The sequence below is a fragment of the Cotesia glomerata genome, linkage group LG4 (genome assembly GCF_020080835.1).
Source record: "Cotesia glomerata isolate CgM1 linkage group LG4, MPM_Cglom_v2.3, whole genome shotgun sequence".
NCBI lineage: Eukaryota > Metazoa > Arthropoda > Insecta > Hymenoptera > Braconidae > Cotesia > Cotesia glomerata.
The window spans coordinates 1,731,224-1,749,497 of NC_058161.1; the positions used below are offsets into that span (position 1 = coordinate 1,731,224).

Below are 18,274 nucleotides of genomic sequence, written 5' to 3' on the forward strand. Positions count from 1 at the left end.
TTTTTTGTATTTTACTTATTTTTTTAAAATTTATTTATTGATTTAAATTCAATTGAAATGATAATTAAAAATTAACTTGGTTAAAGGAAAAATTTTTTGAATCATTATTACTATTAAGCAGAAAAATTTTTAAGTGAACAAAAAAAATTAAAATTTTGTTTTATTAAATAATGACTTTTATTAAATTGCACTGTAGTTTCTAAAATATTAACATTTTTAAAGATATAAGCTGATCCCAATGTTACACTCATCAAGAGCTTTCATTTGAGTACCCACATGCATTTTTGATATATTTTTCATATATACATATATATATAATATATATAAATATATGAAAAATTGATGTGGGTACTCAAATAAAAGGTCTCAATGAGTGTAACATCGGGATGAGCTTATATCATTAAAAATGTCAATATTTCACAAGATAAAAAGTAATTTCTTAATTATTGACATTTTTTAAGATATAAATTCATTTCGATGTTACACTCATCAAGACCTTTCATTTAAGTATCCACATACATTTTTGATATATTTTTCATATATACATATATATAATATATATAAATATATGAAAAGTTCATGTTGGTACTCAAATGAAAGGTCTCGATGAGTGTAATGCCAGGGTGAGCTTATATCTTCGAAAATGTCTATAGCCAATAAGATAAAAGGTAATTTCTTAATTATTGACATTTTTTAAGATATAAATTCATTTCGATGTTACACTCATCAAGACCTTTCATTTAAGTACTCACATGCATTTTTGATATATTTTTTATACATACATATATATGAAATATATAAATATATGAAAAATTGATGTGGGTACTTAAATGAAAGGTCTCGATGAGTGTAACATCGGGATGAGCTTATATCATTAAAAATGTCAATATTTTACAAAATAAAACGTTATTTCATAATTATGTAAATTTTATAGAAACAAAATTTTTCTTATCCTCTAAATAATATAGATTAAGAACGATTTCTTAGCTTAAAAATTTTTCTTCTTAATTAAAGATGGAAAAATTCGTTATAATAATATTCTTTGTTTTAAAAATTTTGTCTTGAATCAAATTAATTATTTTTTAACATTACAATTGAACTTTAATTAGTAAATTACACAAAAAAAAAATAAATAAATAAATAAAAAATGATTTTTAAATTAAATTTCTTTTTTTCAAAAACAATTCTTAAGACTTATTAAAAATGAACTTAAAAGTGTTTCAATATCTCTTTTTTTGACATTCGAAGTACATATAACCCCTTAATATGTCATGACCATGGGAGACGTAAGAAAAGCAAGATTGAAGGTATCAATCGTAATGTCCTTGTAAAAAAGGACTACTATGAGAGAGTCGACTCAAACATGGATATGGCGAAGTTGACACGAAAAACAGTTGCCGTTTTTGCAGGGCCATAAAAGCAGAACCAGAGCCAAGGTTACCCAGATTTTTTGCCGATCATGAGAAACGCAAGAGCGTTTCTTGAGCTGTGAGGGGCTAATGTACGAGTTACGCAACCAAGAGGCAAAGGCCTCTAATCTCCCGGAGAGACAATATATAAAATTATATTAAATTACATAATGACCGACTCGATTTCGCGAGCTTACCTTCCGGTTCTTTTGAATCGAAGACTATTGGCTGATGATTAAACTAACTGTTTTCTCGTCAGTGACCAAAACTGCTGACAAAAATCCTAGTTTAATATTAATTTTTTTTTACAATTATTAAAACTTGAAGTAAATCATAATTAAAATAATTTATGTTTTAATTTTGAAATTTTGGACTAAATACTAAAGATACGAAAAATTATACGAGATTTTTTTTTGTAGGAAATTTAATTTTTCATCAGTAAAGTTTTTATCAATTTCTCTCTATCTCTTATATTCCTTCGGAATTTTTATTTTAAATTTAATTAAAATTGTGTCTAATTAGATCACATATTTAGAAAATTTAAAACCAAAATTGTAATCTAAATCTCTCAGTTTTAATTCAAAATTTGAGCTTAATTTAAACCCGATAAAAAATTTTCCAGCTTCTGTAAATCTCTAAAAGAATTTTTTTTTTTTTTTTTTTTTTTTTTATTTGTTTAAAGTCGCATAAACTACTAAGGTCATGAGCGACTACGGTAGGGGGTAAACTTTTGAGATTGGAACTCGTTTTACTTTTTGGGCTGAGCAGAATAATACACTTAAAATATTGAAAATATTCATTGGTGTACGCCGGACTCGAACCCGGTCCAATGCTTTGGTAAGTAAGGGCCGGATCCGGTAAGGCTACTGCGCGCCTAGAGATTCTTTATAATCAATTTGAATCATAATTATTTATAAATTAAAAAAAATTCCTTCAATATAAAATACTATTCAATAATTAATCGAAGCAATTATCAAAATATCAATTTTTAACAAGAACGGCTGGATAAAAAAATAACTAATAATAGATCGAGGAAAAAACTCATCAAAATTTCCTGATTAATCTCATAAAGATGAATAATTATTTCCATCAACAAGTTGATAAGATAACTTAACAAGTAGGCAAACTAATATAACCACACAAATCACTCCGCGAAATGAAGATGCATAATTAAGTTTTTTTTTACCAAGAATAAATACTTTAATTATGTTGCAATCCTGTACTGGGTTATAACTTATAATGCCCAAGTGGTTTGCATCTCTTTCTCCGCTCAATCTCATCTCCGAGGCACTGTGCAGGTTCGATTCCGTTCACCTGATTATCCACGAGGAAATGAATGATTCTGGTATGGTAACTCTTACTGGAAAGAACGGCCGCATGTAAATACATAATACATAACTTTATGTCAGTACTCGAGGATTCATTCTGCAATCAGAGCCTGGAATTATTCCTACTCTAATTTAAATTAAATTCTAGGGCATTAATTACCGAACCAACGAGTTTCATTTTCAAATTATCGATGATAATTTAAATACAGCGAGATATTAGATTTATACTTCAGTCTATCTAAAAAATAAAAGAAAATACAAAGAAATATTTTGGTTTTTGTCCCCCGCTGGAATTATTGGAACAAAATGAAAGAGAGGCGAAAGCGTGACACGAATCGGGGCTGTCAATGCTCGTTTGTCGTTTGTTTTTCGGAGATAGATACTCTCTTTTGCTGTTTATAAATTTTTAAAGGTTCAATTTCTTGTGAGTTGAAGAAGAATAGTTCTTTTTTACAAAGAAAGAGACCACTGGGGTATGTGGGGCAGTATGCAGATTTATACCTGTCACACAATTTCTTTTCTTTCTTTTCTCAAAACGTTTCTTCTGTTCGGAACCACAGCCCGTAGGCCATTTGTCTTTCGCTTTTCCAATAATACGGATAGAAGCTAGTCGCTGGAAGGTCTAGACTGGATTTATCTCTACAGAATTATTTGTCGGAGACACATTTTTGGGTTGGAGTTGATCGAGCCAAAAATGGATCACTGGAATTAACATGACATATTTAATGAGCCGGAATTGTTTATAAGTTTTGATTTTATGTAAGGTATATTTTTTTAAGAGGAGAAAAGCGATATAGATAATTAAATAATAAAAAAGATTTTACATAAGAAAATCGGCTTTTTAGGTAAATTTTGTTTTATCAATCGTCGTAATCTAAATTTATGTGTTTTCATAGTTTGATATTTTTTTTTTGTTGTCAATTTATGATTGAAATAGTCAAGAGAATAACCAAAATTTTAAAAAGGGCTATTTTTTATTTTAAAAGGCAATTTATAACTTAATTTGCTTTCATCAAAAAGTTCTTGGTGTAAAATTTTGCTTTTAAAGATTTTGTATATTTTTTAGTTTGTCAATTTTTTATGTTGACTTCCAAGATGAGTTTTTAACAGTTTGAGGGCTTTATAAATATTTTTTCTTAATATTTGTTGATTAAATTGGTAATTAGACTTGTAATAGCTTTATTGTTCGAATTTTTTTTCAACAGTTAAAAATATCTATATTATCCAAAAATTATTAAGCCAAAATTTTTTATTTATAATTCGTAATAATAAATGCTGATTGCTATTTATAAATATTAAATTAAAATTTAATAAATAATCTATATTATTAAGAGAATAAGAAAAATTTTGTGTCCAGAATAGTCATATAATAAAATCGGTTTTTTTAGTGAAATTTAGTGTCATTGTATAGGTCTTGATATTAATTTGTGCCTTTTCAAGGTTTTATATCATTCTTACCGATATTCAATTTATTATGATAAGTATTTAGGCTGCATTCGAAAATATCTCTAGATACATAATTAAGAAATGACCTTGTATACTGTAAACTATTGACATTTTTAAGAATATAAGCTCATCCCGATGTTACACTTATCGAGATCTTTCATTTGAGTACCCACATCGATTTTTCATATATTTATATATATTTTATATATAGCTATATATGAAAAATATATCAAAAATGCATGTGGGTACTCAAATGAAAGCTCTTGATGAGTGTAACATCGGGATGAGCTTATATCTTTAAAAATGTCAATGATTCACAAGATATAGGGTCATTTCTTAACTATTGACATTTTTTAAGATATAAACTCATTTCGATGTTGCACTCATCGAGACCTTTCATTTGAGTACCCACATCGATTTTTCATATATTTATATATATTATATATAGCTATATATGAAAAATATATCAAAAATGCATGTGGATACTCAAATGAAAGCTCTTGATGGGTGTAACATCGAGATGAGCTTATATCTTTAAAAATGTCCATGATTCACAAGATATAGGGTCATTTCTTAACTATTGACATTTTTTAAGATATAAACTCATTTCGATGTTGCACTCATCGAGACCTTTCATTTGAGTACCCACATCGATTTTTCATATATTTATATATATTATATATAGGTATATATGAAAAATATATAAAAAATGCATGTGGGTACTCAAATGAAAGCACTTGATGAGTGTAACATCGGGATGAGCTTATATCTTTAAAAACGTCAATATTTAAGAAAGTACAGTGCAAATTTACCAAAAGTCATTATTTAATAATGCAAAATTTTATTTATTTATAATTCACAAGTGACGGCAGTCACATAGTGATTGCAAGGTTGCTAGTTAATATTAAATTTGCTTTAATCAAAAAGTTATCAATGTAAATTTTTGCCTTTTAAAGATTTTATACATTTTTTGGTTTGTCAATTTTTTATGTTGACTTTTTAGAGAAGTTTTGAATAGTTTGAGGGTTTTATAAATTGTTTTTTCTTGTCGACATTTGTCGATTAAATTGATAATTAATTCTGTGATTAAAAATATCAAAAAATTAACTCAAAATTTTTGAATCATAATTCGTAATAATAAATGCATTTATAAATATTAAATATTAAAATTTAATAAATAATTATGATTTGTTAAAATTTAACTGGAATTATTATTTTTTCTTTTTTAAAAGCTTGTTTATAATTAATTACATTAAATAAAGTTACGATTAAAATTTCACAAAAAAATCTAAACGATAATTTAATTCCGTGTAAAATATTTAAATAGTTTAAATTCTAAAGTAATATTTATTTAAAAGCTGTATAAATAAGGTGAATCCTCATTGTCTGGGCACGTTCCCATAGAATGTTTACCATGCGAATGGAGACGTCAAGCGAGAATGGTAATCGATTGCTTAGTGGAAGACCGAAGAATCCTCTACCTCTGGACTCTGGACTGCGGACTCTAGAATAAGTGAATATAAAAGGGCATACAATAAACGCGAAAAGGGGGACCGATAAAAAAGAAAACGAAAATCGAAAAACTGAAACAAGGTTAACACTGGCTGTTCTGTTTTGTTTATCCGTATTCCATATAACCCTGTATATTGTTGTCATGTCCTCGTACACTCAAGCGCTAATGTAAGCTCCAGGGCTCTCGATTGTTTCATCTCTTTTATGGTGGACTTGCTCTTACATATTTAACCGGCTTGTTGTTTCACTTTTCCTCTCTTGTATGTGTTTCTCCGTACATTTTACATTGACTTTGTTTAGTTAATTTAATCCCGAATGCCTGAATCTGAAGGATACCGGAAAGCGGACGGCAAACAGGGCGATTTCTCGCGGCGATCGATTGTACGATAATATCGGCCTCATTTGTCAACCGGGAGCCGTTTAAATGCAAATAGACTTAAGGGCAACATCGCCCGCCACTGCCGAGGATAAGGAACGCCAGGATCAAAACGGAAGCCGTTATACATTCCTTTATTGCGACTTTGCATGCATTACAATCTAGAATAATTTTTTATTCGTTAATCTATTTTTATTTTAGAAGAAAATTTTGTATTAATCTATATCGTTTAATCGGTTTTTTCAGTGAAATTTAGTGTCATTGCAAAGGTCATGATTTGAATTTGTGTCCTTTTCAAGGTTTCTTATCATTCTTACCGATAGTCAATTTATTATGATAAGTATTTAGGCTCTATCTCTCGATACATAATTAAGAAATGATCTTGTATCTTATGAAATATTGACATTTTTAAAGATATAAGCTCATCCCGATGTTAGACTCATCGAGACTTTTCATTTGAATACCCACATCAATTTTTCATATATTTATATATATGTATATATGAAAAATATATCAAAAATGCATGTGGGTACTTAAATGAAGGCTCTTAATGAGTGTAACGTCGGGATGAGCTTATATCTTTAAAAATGTCAATAATTCTCAAGATACATAATTAAAAAATGACCTTGTATTTTGTGAACTATTGACATTTTTAAAGATATAAGCTCATCCTGATGTTACACTCATCGAGACTTTTCATTTGAGTACCCACATCAATTTTTCATATATTTTATATATGTTATATATATGTAAATGAATAATATATCAAAAATTCATGTGGGTACTTAAATGAAAGCTCTTAATGAGTGTAACGTCGGGATGAGCTTATATCTTTAAAAATGTCAATAATTCTCAAGATCAATAATTAAAAAATGACCTTGTATTTTGTGAACTATTGACATTTTTAAAGATATAAGCTCATCCCGATGTTACACTCATCGAGACCTTTCATTTGAATACCCACATCAATTTTTCATATATTTATATACATTATATATATATATGTATATATGAAAAATATATCAAAAATGCATGTGGGTACTTAAATGAAAGCTCTTAATGAGTGTAACGTCGGGATGAGCTTATATCTTTGAAAATATCAATAGTTCTTAAGATACATAATTAAGAAATAACTTTGTATTTTGTTAACTATTGACATTTTTAAAGATATAAGCTCATCCCGATGTTACACTCATCGAGACCTTTCATTTGAGTACCCACATCAATTTTTCATATATTTTATATATATTATATATATGTATATATGAAAAATATATCAAAAATGCATGTGGGTACTCAAATGAAAGCTCTCGATTAGTGTAACGTCGGGATGAGCTTATATATTTAAAATCGTCAATATTTAAGAAAGTTCATTGCCATTTATCAAAAATCAGTATTTAATAAACCAATATTTTATTTATTTATAATTTACAAGTCACAGCAATTACATAGCAACTACAAGGTTGCTAGTACTAATTAATGAAATTTTTGTTGTACTTTTAGAAATAAAATTGTTATCAATATTAATTTCTATCAAATTTCGATTAAAATTAATTAATTAATACTAAAAAATTAAATATTTTGTAGATCATTGTTAGTTTATTTTATTAATTAAAAATTATGAATTTAAAATTAAAAAATTAAATTTTTAATTAAAAATTTGGCTTCAATCGTAAAAAAAATTTCATGCATGTCTTTTATGGCCTATAATTTGGTAATTACAACCTTATTATGTTTTTATGAGAATAAAAAAATTACTTTTTATTTATAAAAATCAATTGATAATTTTTTTCAACAAAAATTAATTTAACAATTGATTAAAATAAAAAATTAATGATAGAAACTCTTCTTAGATAAGTTAAGAAATTTTTATTATTATTAATTTTTATCAAAAATTTGACTAAAATTAAATAATTAATACTAAAATCATAAATATTTAATATTTATTTCAAAAATAGAAAGTTTCTGTTTTTAAAAAGTTAATAAATAAAAATAAATAAGATATGATTTATATTAACCATTTACGAAACCCGGCGATGTATAACGAAGGAAGCAGCGTCCATACATGGACGCAAACTAACAAATATAAATATAAACGTTCTCCAGAATAAATCGTAGAGGAGCAATTAGAATATTTAAACGTAACATCGTAGATTGTGAATTGTGAAAGAGGATGGGCTCGGCTGACACTCTGACAGGCCTCAGTAAAATGTTCCACGGTTGCCTGCGTCGCCCTTTATTTGTGCGACATCTTTTCTCTAAGGTTTTCCGTCTCACTCTCTTTTTTCATTTTTTAATGCTTAGTGTGGTCTATCCTAAAGAGGCGCGTACATCGTGTAAGACAACACACGGGTTATATTCTTATATTGCCTTAACTGTACAATATAATTGTCCCTCAAACCATCGGCGTGTAATAAACACCTCTCGGACATATTGTATATTGTATGTACATCGTTAAGCTTGAAAGATTTAATAGTTTGCATTTTTTCTTTATTTTTCACTCATTTTATTACTTCGCTGCATTTTATCGTTAAGGATCGTTTCACACGCTGACTTTATTATTGTCTAGTCATTAAATTATTAAATAACAATTTGGTACAACCATCTGTACTGTTGATTTTCCTAATAAATATTAATTTCATCATATTTCATTCCATCACTCAAATTAATTATCAATTTTTGATATTTATAATTCTAAAATTTAAATTAAAAATTTATTTTCTTATTAATAATCTGAACTTTTTAATAAAAAATTTATTTTTTATTTTTTTTATCCCAATATTCAAGCTCAATATTAATTTAAAAATTTATAACTCACACTTTTAAGTATAAAATTAATTTTTCTTTTTTATAATCCAAATACTTACATTAAAAATTAATTTTTTTAATTTTTAATCCCTTTTAAGGGATTTAAATGGAATATTTATAATTAACACAGTGATGGTTGCTAGGTAATGGTTGCTACGCAACATTTTTAGATTATTGTTACTACGCAACGGTTGTTAGGGCTGTTTTTAGGCTTTGATTGCTTTGAAATGGTTGTAAGGGGCGTTTTTTAATTGGTAGTTGCTAGGCAATGGTTGCTAGGGGCGTTTTTTAGGTATTGGTTGCTAAGGAACGGTTGCTAAGGGCATTTCTGAGTTATTGTTGCTATGCAACGGTGGCTAGGGGCGTTGTTAAGTTTTTCATTGGCTTACAATGGTTGTTAGGGGTGTTTCTAGATAAAAGTTACTAGGCAACGGTTGCTAGAGGCGTTTTTTAAATATTAGTTGCTATTCAACGGTTGCTAGCTACGTTGTTAGGTTTTAAATACTTTACAACGGTTGTTAGGGGCGTTTCTAGATAATAGTTGCTAGGCAACAGTTGCTAGAGGCGTTTTTTAAGAACTGGTTGCTAAAAAACGGTTGTTAGGGGCGTTGCTGAATTTTTCATTGGCTTACAATGATTGTTAAGGGCGTTTCTAAATAATAATTGTTAGACAATGGTTGCTGAGGGCGTTTTTTAGATATTAGTTGCTATGCACCGGTTGTTAGGGGCGTTTTTAGAGAGTAGTTGCTAAGCAACGGTTACTAAGAGCGTTTTTGTAGATACTGGTTGCTAAAAAATTGTTCTTAGGGGCGCTTCTATGTTATTGTCGCTATGAAACGGTTGCTAGGGGCGTTATTAAGTTTCAATTGCTTTACAATGGTTGTTAGAGCAGTTTCTTAGCAATAGTTGCTAAACAATGGTCGCTAGGGGCGTTTTTAGGCACTAGTTGCTATGCAACAGTTGCTAGGAGCGTTTTTTTAAATACTGGTTGCTAAAAAACGGTTATTAGGGGCGTTATTAGATTTCAATTGCTTTCCAATAATTGTTATGGGCATTTTTTAGGTACTAGTTGCTATGCAACAGTTGCTAAAGGGCGTTGTTAGGTTTCAATTGCTTTGAAATAGTTGTTACGGGCGTTTATTAGCAACAGTTTCTAGGGGCGTTTTTTCAGGTACTAGTTGCTATGCAACGGTTGTTAGGGGCGTTTATAAGTAACAGTTGCTAGGCAACGGTTGCTAGGAGGTGTTGTTAGGTTTTAATAGTTTTGAAATGGTTGTTAGGGGCGTTCCTTAGAAATAGTTACTAAGCAACGGTTTCTAGGGGCGTTTTTTAGGTACTGGTTGCTAAGAAACTGTTGCTAGGAGCGTTTCTAAGATAAGAGAGGCGTAAATTTTCTATATTAAGCTTAATAGTATATCAAATATTTTTAAATACGGTAAAAAAAAACCAATGAATAAAAAACTACAATTCCAAAAAAAAAATTCCTAAAAGCATTTAAATAACTAAAAATTTCTCACAGCTTCATCCAGCTATTAAGCCGGATAAAAAATCCTCCATATGTATATGTTGCAATGAGAGTGTCTCGAATAATAGTTTCTCATCGACACGAAGGTAGTGTAGTGATATTAGCGTCGATCGTCCATAAAGTCTTTCTTTCTTTCAATCTCACCTCTTGTATGCCAGTCACTTTGATCTCTGGTATCGGATCTTAGGGGGCACAAGTCACGACGAGGGCAGCGCGTGCTGCCGAGAAAAGAGCCCCCCCGGGGCCTCATGTCGGCTACCTGAGAGCTACCTATCCACTGTCTATCCCACATAATACTTCATACTCGTCCGTAGCACACTTAAGCATGTACTAAATAATATTATCCTCTCTTACACACATACAAACATACACGTGGACATTGAACATTACATATTGTACATTAGATAGAGGGGCATCTTTTTTAGCGATTTTTTGTTTTTCAGACAGGTCGAGCACCCCAAGGCGCCTGAGCATCCATCATCGGACCACCTCCGGTGACACACACTGCCGGTAAGATTAACACCATTATTCTACTTACTTATTTATTATTTAATATCTTCCCTGCCGTCACCAACGGCCAATCCGAATTCTTTCGATGGTTATTATCATTACAATACAATACAATAATATTTTTTTAATTCCAAACGATAAATTATTACACCGCCGAATTGATTCGCTTTCGTTTAAATTTTATCAATTCAATGGCTGGTATGTAATGTAATATATCTTGAATTTTTAAATTACGAGTACAATGCTCGGACGGGAGCGAATAAGGAGTAATAATAAATTATGACTTTGGATTATGATTAATCGACTCACCTTTGTCTTGCGGTAATGAGATATTTCAGTGAAGGCTTTTTATCCAAGTTTTTGTAGGCCCGGAATGTAACAGGTGCCTTTGGCGCTTTGAATTTACTTTTTAGACTATTATTATTCTATTTTTGCTTTATAGAGACTTCTTTTCTGGGATTGAACCTCACGGGTCATGTGTGAGTTGGTGTTGAGGTTATTGCTTTGTACTTTCACTGGAATTTAATCAATAATCAGTATAATCACACACTCATTAAATTTGTGAAATTTTAAGTGTTTATTAACTTTTTTTTTAGTTGGCAATAATTATGGCGGGAATTATTTTGATTGTAATTTTTTTGATTTGATTCGCAGTTTAAAATTAGAAAGTGAATTTTTTTGAGATTGAGAAATGAAAATTTATTTTTAGTTTGTACATTTGAAATTTTATTTTAGAATAATTTTTTTTTAGATGGAAATTTTTGGTAAAGAGTTTAAAAATTAATAAGTTAATTAAATTTTTGAAGCAGATTTGAAAAATCTGTTTTTTGTTCAAATTTTATGGAATTGAAAATTTTTGAGATAATTTTGTAATAAAATTTTGGGAATAAAAATTGAAAAATTAATTTTTTTCTAAAATATTGATGTTAAAAATTAAAAAATTAACTTTTGGTTCAAATTATCGTTAAAAATATTAAGAAATAAATTATTAATTTTAATTTAATTGTTAGATTTAAAAAAATTTACTTTTTAGTTCAAATTTTATAGAATTGAAAATCTTTCACGATAATTTTGGAATAAAAATTGAAAAATTGATTTTTTATCAAAATATTGATGTTAAAAGTTGCAAAAATTAACTTTTGATTCAAATTTTCGTTAAAAATATTAAGAAATAAATTATTAATTTCAATTTAAATGTTAGATTAAGAAAATTTACTTTTTAGTTCAAATTTTATAGAATTAAAAATTTTCTCGATAGTTTTAGAATAAAATTTTAAAACTAAATTTTCAAATTCAAATTTTACATAAAAAATTTTTACACTAATTTGAAACTCAAATATTGAGTATAAAAACCCAAAAATAAATTTTTGAAAATGTTATTTAATTTTTAATTATTTATTTATTTATTTATTATTTAATTTCAATGCCAAGGCAGTATAGCCAGATGGCAAAACTATACAAAAAGAGTTACAATAAAAGTACACGTATGACTAATGAAAATATAAAATTTCAAAAATATTAGATATTAAGAATTGATCGTTTTTCTTTACTTTACTTTGGAATACAATTATGAAAAATACAAGAAAAAAAAATAAATTTGAGTATAAAAATTGAGCATTAAAAATTTAAGAGTTAAACTCAGTGGTACAAATTATACAAATTATAGAAGATGATAATCTGAGATGATCTAGAACGATAAACTCATGTAACAGAAATGTGTAAATGAATATCAAAGGTTTGAAAATTAGGATTCATTGTCTTCTTTAAAAGTTTGAAATTAAGATTCATTATCTCGTTGACGTTTCATGAAGAATTCAAAAGTACTAGTTTTAAAAGAATTTAAGCTAAGTGAATTTGTGACTTCAAATGGTAATTCCCTCCAAATTCGGATCGCAGAAACTACGAAGGAATGTTCAAAAGTAGTAGTTGAGAAGTTTGGCATTTTAAAAGACACATTGATTTGTTTAGCAGCAATTCTTTCCGATCTTCTAATATCTGTGGATTCTTCAACGAAGAGACTTCTAAGGAACTTTGGTTCACCTGATTTTAGAAGTTTGTAGATGAAGCACGCTAACGAGTACATTCGTTTAGATTTAACCGTGAGCCAGTTTAATGAATGCCTGTAGGGAGTGATATGCTCATCTGGTCTTAAATTAAAGATGAATCTGATGGTGTTGTTTATAAGACGTTGAAGTTTGTAGTCTATCCTTTGGGATAAGTCAATCAAAACTATGGAACAGTATTCAACAATTGGAATTATGGTAGTCATGACTAGTAGTTTACGCGTTGAAGTAGAGAGTATGTTTCTTCTGTGTTTTAGACACCCTAGTAGAAATAATCGAGTTTTCACTGGATATAAACCAGTAACTGGCCAGTGATATCGAGTAAAAACTTGAAATCGCGCCACCTACAACTAAGTCATAAACATTAGTTACACCGACAGTGTATCTTTACTAGTGTGTGTATGTTTGTTTATTTTTTTTGTTAACCTGTACGCATCATTATTGTAATTATTATTATTAAAAAACAGTATAAATCAATCAAAATTAGTGTTTATTAACGTGTAAATAATTTCCAGTATATATTTCAAAATGGATACAGTGAAAAAAAATGACACAATATATAAATTGCGACTGTGGGCATTAAAAACAAATCTCCAATTCAAAATAATTATTTTCTTATTCTATTGTTAGATTTATTATTAGTCTATCAGACTAATGATGTTATCTATTTTATAATGTACACATAAATGAAACTTTTTTATATCATATCGTTTATTAAACATTATTTTGAATTTATTTGACAATTTTAATAACGCCTAATAACCTCAGAATTCGAAACTGACAGTTTCACTAAAGCCGCCATAATGTTTTGTTAGATCTCTAGTAAAACTGGCCAGTTACTAGACAGAAACTGGATATTACACTGGCCAGTTACTGGTTTAAGTCTAGTAAAACTGGCCAGTTACTGGCTAAAAACTTGATTTCATTTCTACTAGGGCAATTTAATGTACCATAGACCTTACGAGTAATGTGAGCCACATGGATATCCCAAGAGAGATTATTAGTTAGGTGTATGCCCAAATGTTTGGTTGCACTGATAGAAGAATTTATTTGTATTAAATAATATTTGTTAATAGGTAACAAATCATTTATTAGAGACCACTTTTTAGTATTAAACAAATATTTCTTAGTATTTAAAATGATTTATTTGTATTTAATAAATCTGATATTCATTTATTAAATATTAATAAATCTTTTTAAATACTAAGAAATATTTGTTAAGAACTAACAAATGGCTCTTAATAAATGATTTGTTAAATATTAACAAATCTTTTTAACTATAAACAAATCCTTCTATCAGTGTGAGTTTACATAAGGTATAATATTACCGTCAATGATAATTTAAGGCAAATCCCAGTTGTTCACATTTCTTAGTTTTTTATTACTCCCTAGTATCATAACTTTAGTTTTATGAAAATTTACTTCAAGACCGACTTCCTTCGCCCAGTCAACTACCGCATTACCATCAAATTACACAAAAAAAATAAATAAAAATCGAATTTTTCACAAAAAAACTAAATTGTAAACTCTGTTCTTTCCGGGTACGCATCAGACTTAATCTTTATCTCCCGAGCGATCTCGTTCGCACGAGAATACACCGCGATAACGATCACCGCGGTGACGCGGTTCCATTCAATGAATTAGACTTTTAAATCAAAATAATTCAGCGGAAGTTGCTTTCCAATCGACAATTAAAATAAAAGTTCTCTTTAAAACCAAAAAGCAAAAAAAGAAAAGCACTTTTTCCGAAATTGTTAACTCGTCAATTAAGCCAGCTAAATTCTTTAATTTAAAAATCAAAAATAAAGTTATAAATTCCCTGCAATGCACATTTAAATGAACCTTTTTTTTCCCTCAAGCTCAAACGTATCCGCGAGTCCTAATTGGAATTAATTAAAGATCGCTACGCTCCGGGAATAAAATTTTTTTCACTTTTGTTTCATCGACTCGCGTCTCTAATTATTTCTAATTAATTAAAAAAAAAAAAATAATTAACCAGCAATAATAATAATAACAATAAAGAAAGAATAAATTGATATAAATAAAATTCTGACGTAACAAAATTTAATTAAATAATGTTATATTAAAAAATAAAATAATCGGCAAATTATATTGTATTGGCCGAGAAAGGAAGTAGGCACACCTATCACTTTAGATTTTTTTTTTTTTATCCTTACCGATATATATCGTGTACTACATACTACATACAATAATTGCGATACTGACAAGTGAACCTATATATATTTATATATATTCTTGTATGTACCTCGCCCACAACACAAGACGCCGGCGCCTTATATTTATTCACATTCGGAGTTAATGTCTTGGTTTGCTTATACGGCTTACAGTTTGTCTCTTTTTTTTTTTTTTTTTTTTTAAACTGCATAGAGGCAGTTAGAGATACTAAGACGACAATCGGTTAGTCGGGCGCCGATCGTGGGAGATTTAACCGCGGGCTCGGCATTATAAGATCGCATATATGTATACTGTATGTATTCTAAAGATGGAGATAGAGGCTGATGAAAATTAACAAGAGTAAGAGCAAGTAAGAGGAGAAAGAACAAGTGGACGAAGACGAGGAGAGCAAACGTATGTCACACCCGACTATTATTCACATACTCTGATCTCTGATTATTTTATTTATGCTAATCACGGCCAGAAATAAATTATTATAAGTTACTGTTATGTGTTATAAGGTGGTTCGGGAAATTTGCATTCAAAGGAAAATCATTAGCAATTTTTAGACTTTTTTTTTAATTAATTATATACAAAATAATAATAAGTAGTAACCTTGTCACTATGTGACTGCCGTGACTTGTGAACTATAAATAAAATTTTGCTTTCGGTAAATTGCGCTGTACTTTCTTAAATATTGACGTTTTCATAGATATAAGCTCATCCCGATGTTACACTCATCAAGAGCTTTCATTTGAGTACCCACATGCATTTTTGATATATCTTTCATATATACATATACATAATATATATTTTTAAGATATAAGCTCATCTTGATGTTAGACTCATCAAGAGCTTTTATTTGAGTACCTACATGCATTTTTTGATATATTTTTCATATATACATATATGTAATATATGAAATATATGAAAAATTGATGTGGGTACTCAAATTAAAGGTCTCGATGAGTGTAACATCAGGATTAATTTAAATCCTTCAAAATGAGTACCCACATGCATTTTTTGATATATTTTTCATATATACATATATGAAATATATAAAATATATGAAAAATTGATGTGGGTACTCAAATGAAAGGTCTTGATGAGTATAATGTCGGGATGAGCTTATATCTTTAAAAATGTCAATAGTTTTCAAGATACAAGGTCGTTTCTTGATTATATTAAATTGCACTGTATTTTCTTAGCTATTGACAATTTTAAAGATATAATATATATATATATATATATATATATATATATATATATATATATATATATATATATATATATTTATATATACATATATATAAATATATAAAATATATGAAAAATTGATGTGGGTACTCAAATGAAAGGTCTCGATGAGTTTAACATCAGGATGAGCTTATATCTTTAAAAATGTCAGTAGTTCACGAGATGCAAGGTCATTTCTTAATTATGTATCTTGAGAACTATTGACATTTTTAAAGATATAAGCTGATTCTGAGGTTACACTTATAAGAGCTTTCATTTGAGTACCCACATGTATTTTTGATATGTTTTTCATATAGACATATATACAAATATATAAAATATACGAAAAATTGATGTGGGTACTCAAATTAAAGGTCTCGATGAGTGTTATGTCAGGATGAGCTTATATCTTTAAAAATGTCAATAGTTCACAAGATACAAGGTCATTTTATAATTATGTATCTAGAGATAGAGCCTAAATACTCATAATAAATTGACTATCGGTGAGAATAATCTGAAACTTTGAAAAGGCACAAATTCAAGACCATTGCGATGACACTAAATTTCACTAAAAACCCGATTTTATCATATGACTATCCTGGACACAAAAGTTTTCTTATTCTCTTATTAATATAGATAATAATAATAATAAAAGATTTTCTCTTCTTAATGATAAATTAATAAAATAAATTATAACTTTAAATAAAATTTACAATAAAAAAAACCTTCCTCAATAGTCTAAAAAGTTAAATATGAAATAAACTTAGCGAGCAATTTTATCGACTCAATTGTCCCATCACTTCAGCGCAGATTGAAGAACATTACACGATTTCCCATCTAGCATTCACAGGGAGTTTAAGTAAGAGTAAGAGTACAGGGGCTGAGCATTTCGCTTATCTTTTCAGAATTTCCCTGCTATGCACCTTATCTCCTAGAACTCAAGTCGCATTATATTATCATTATCATTATGATGATGATTATTACTTTTACTGTGCACTATATACATATAGAGACAAAATATGTAGCAGAGCACCGTTATAACCGGGACTGCAAATGTATCTTAAATTGTCGGTTGCCGGAGTGCTTAATGCAGAAGACGAGGAGACGAGGATGCCTCTAACGGACTCAGTAGTACAAGACTTAAACTCTGAATATCTTCATATATGTATGAATATATACATATATATAAAAGAGACACTCTTACGACGCGGTCTAGTGCTAAAAGTGCCATTTGTACGACCGCGATATTTTCGCGTTAAATCATCTTGAATCTCGCAACGCCTACTCCTCTTTTTTATACAATATTTATAATATTGTCATGGTGCTTGAATTGAGGTTCTATTCCTGGTGATACCCTCTTCCTCTTAGCTCCTGCCGGGTCTATCAGTCAGCTCTGTACTCTTGTAGTAGATATTATTGTTATATATGCATGGGATGTACTAATGGTTCCGTAAACGTTACTCGGGATAATCGGACGAGACCTTATTCTCCTGTGGTTGGAAAATTTACGTGAAAGCTCACCGAGTATTTTAACAACCGTTGCCTCTCACTCGAGTACTCTTTATGTATTTTATTTATTTATTCCCATAGCATCGATATGAAATTAATAAAATTATTTTAACAACTGAGGTAATTTTTTAAATTTTAAATTAAAAAATTTTTTGATACTTAAATTTGCCATATTGGGAAACATATGTGGCTTAATATGATAATTATTATTATAACTTGCAGCCTTGCAGTCATTAAGTGACTGCCGAGACTTGTAAACTATAAAAAAATAAAATTTTGCTCTATTAAATAGTGACTTTTATAATTGCTCTACCAGTTTATAATTGCACTGTACTTTCTTAAATATTGACGTTTTTGTAAATATAAGCTCATCCCGA

At 28.9% G+C, this 18,274-nt stretch overlaps 1 long non-coding RNA gene across 2 annotated transcripts in view; it reads right to left on the minus strand.

Annotated features, from left to right (window-relative positions):
- Window positions 1-2,759: 2,759 nt before the first annotated feature.
- LOC123262402 overlaps window positions 2,760-18,274 on the minus strand; it is a 55,070-nt gene continuing 39,555 nt past the window's right edge. The window contains exons 2-3 of one of the 2 annotated variants that reach the window (XR_006508943.1): window positions 11,224-11,429; window positions 2,760-2,834 (exon numbers count right to left, since the gene is read on the minus strand). This is a non-coding gene — a long non-coding RNA (uncharacterized LOC123262402). Of the gene's footprint in view, window positions 2,835-10,831; window positions 10,909-11,223; window positions 11,430-18,274 lie in introns of those variants that run through there. The other variant, XR_006508942.1, reaches the window with a different exon arrangement.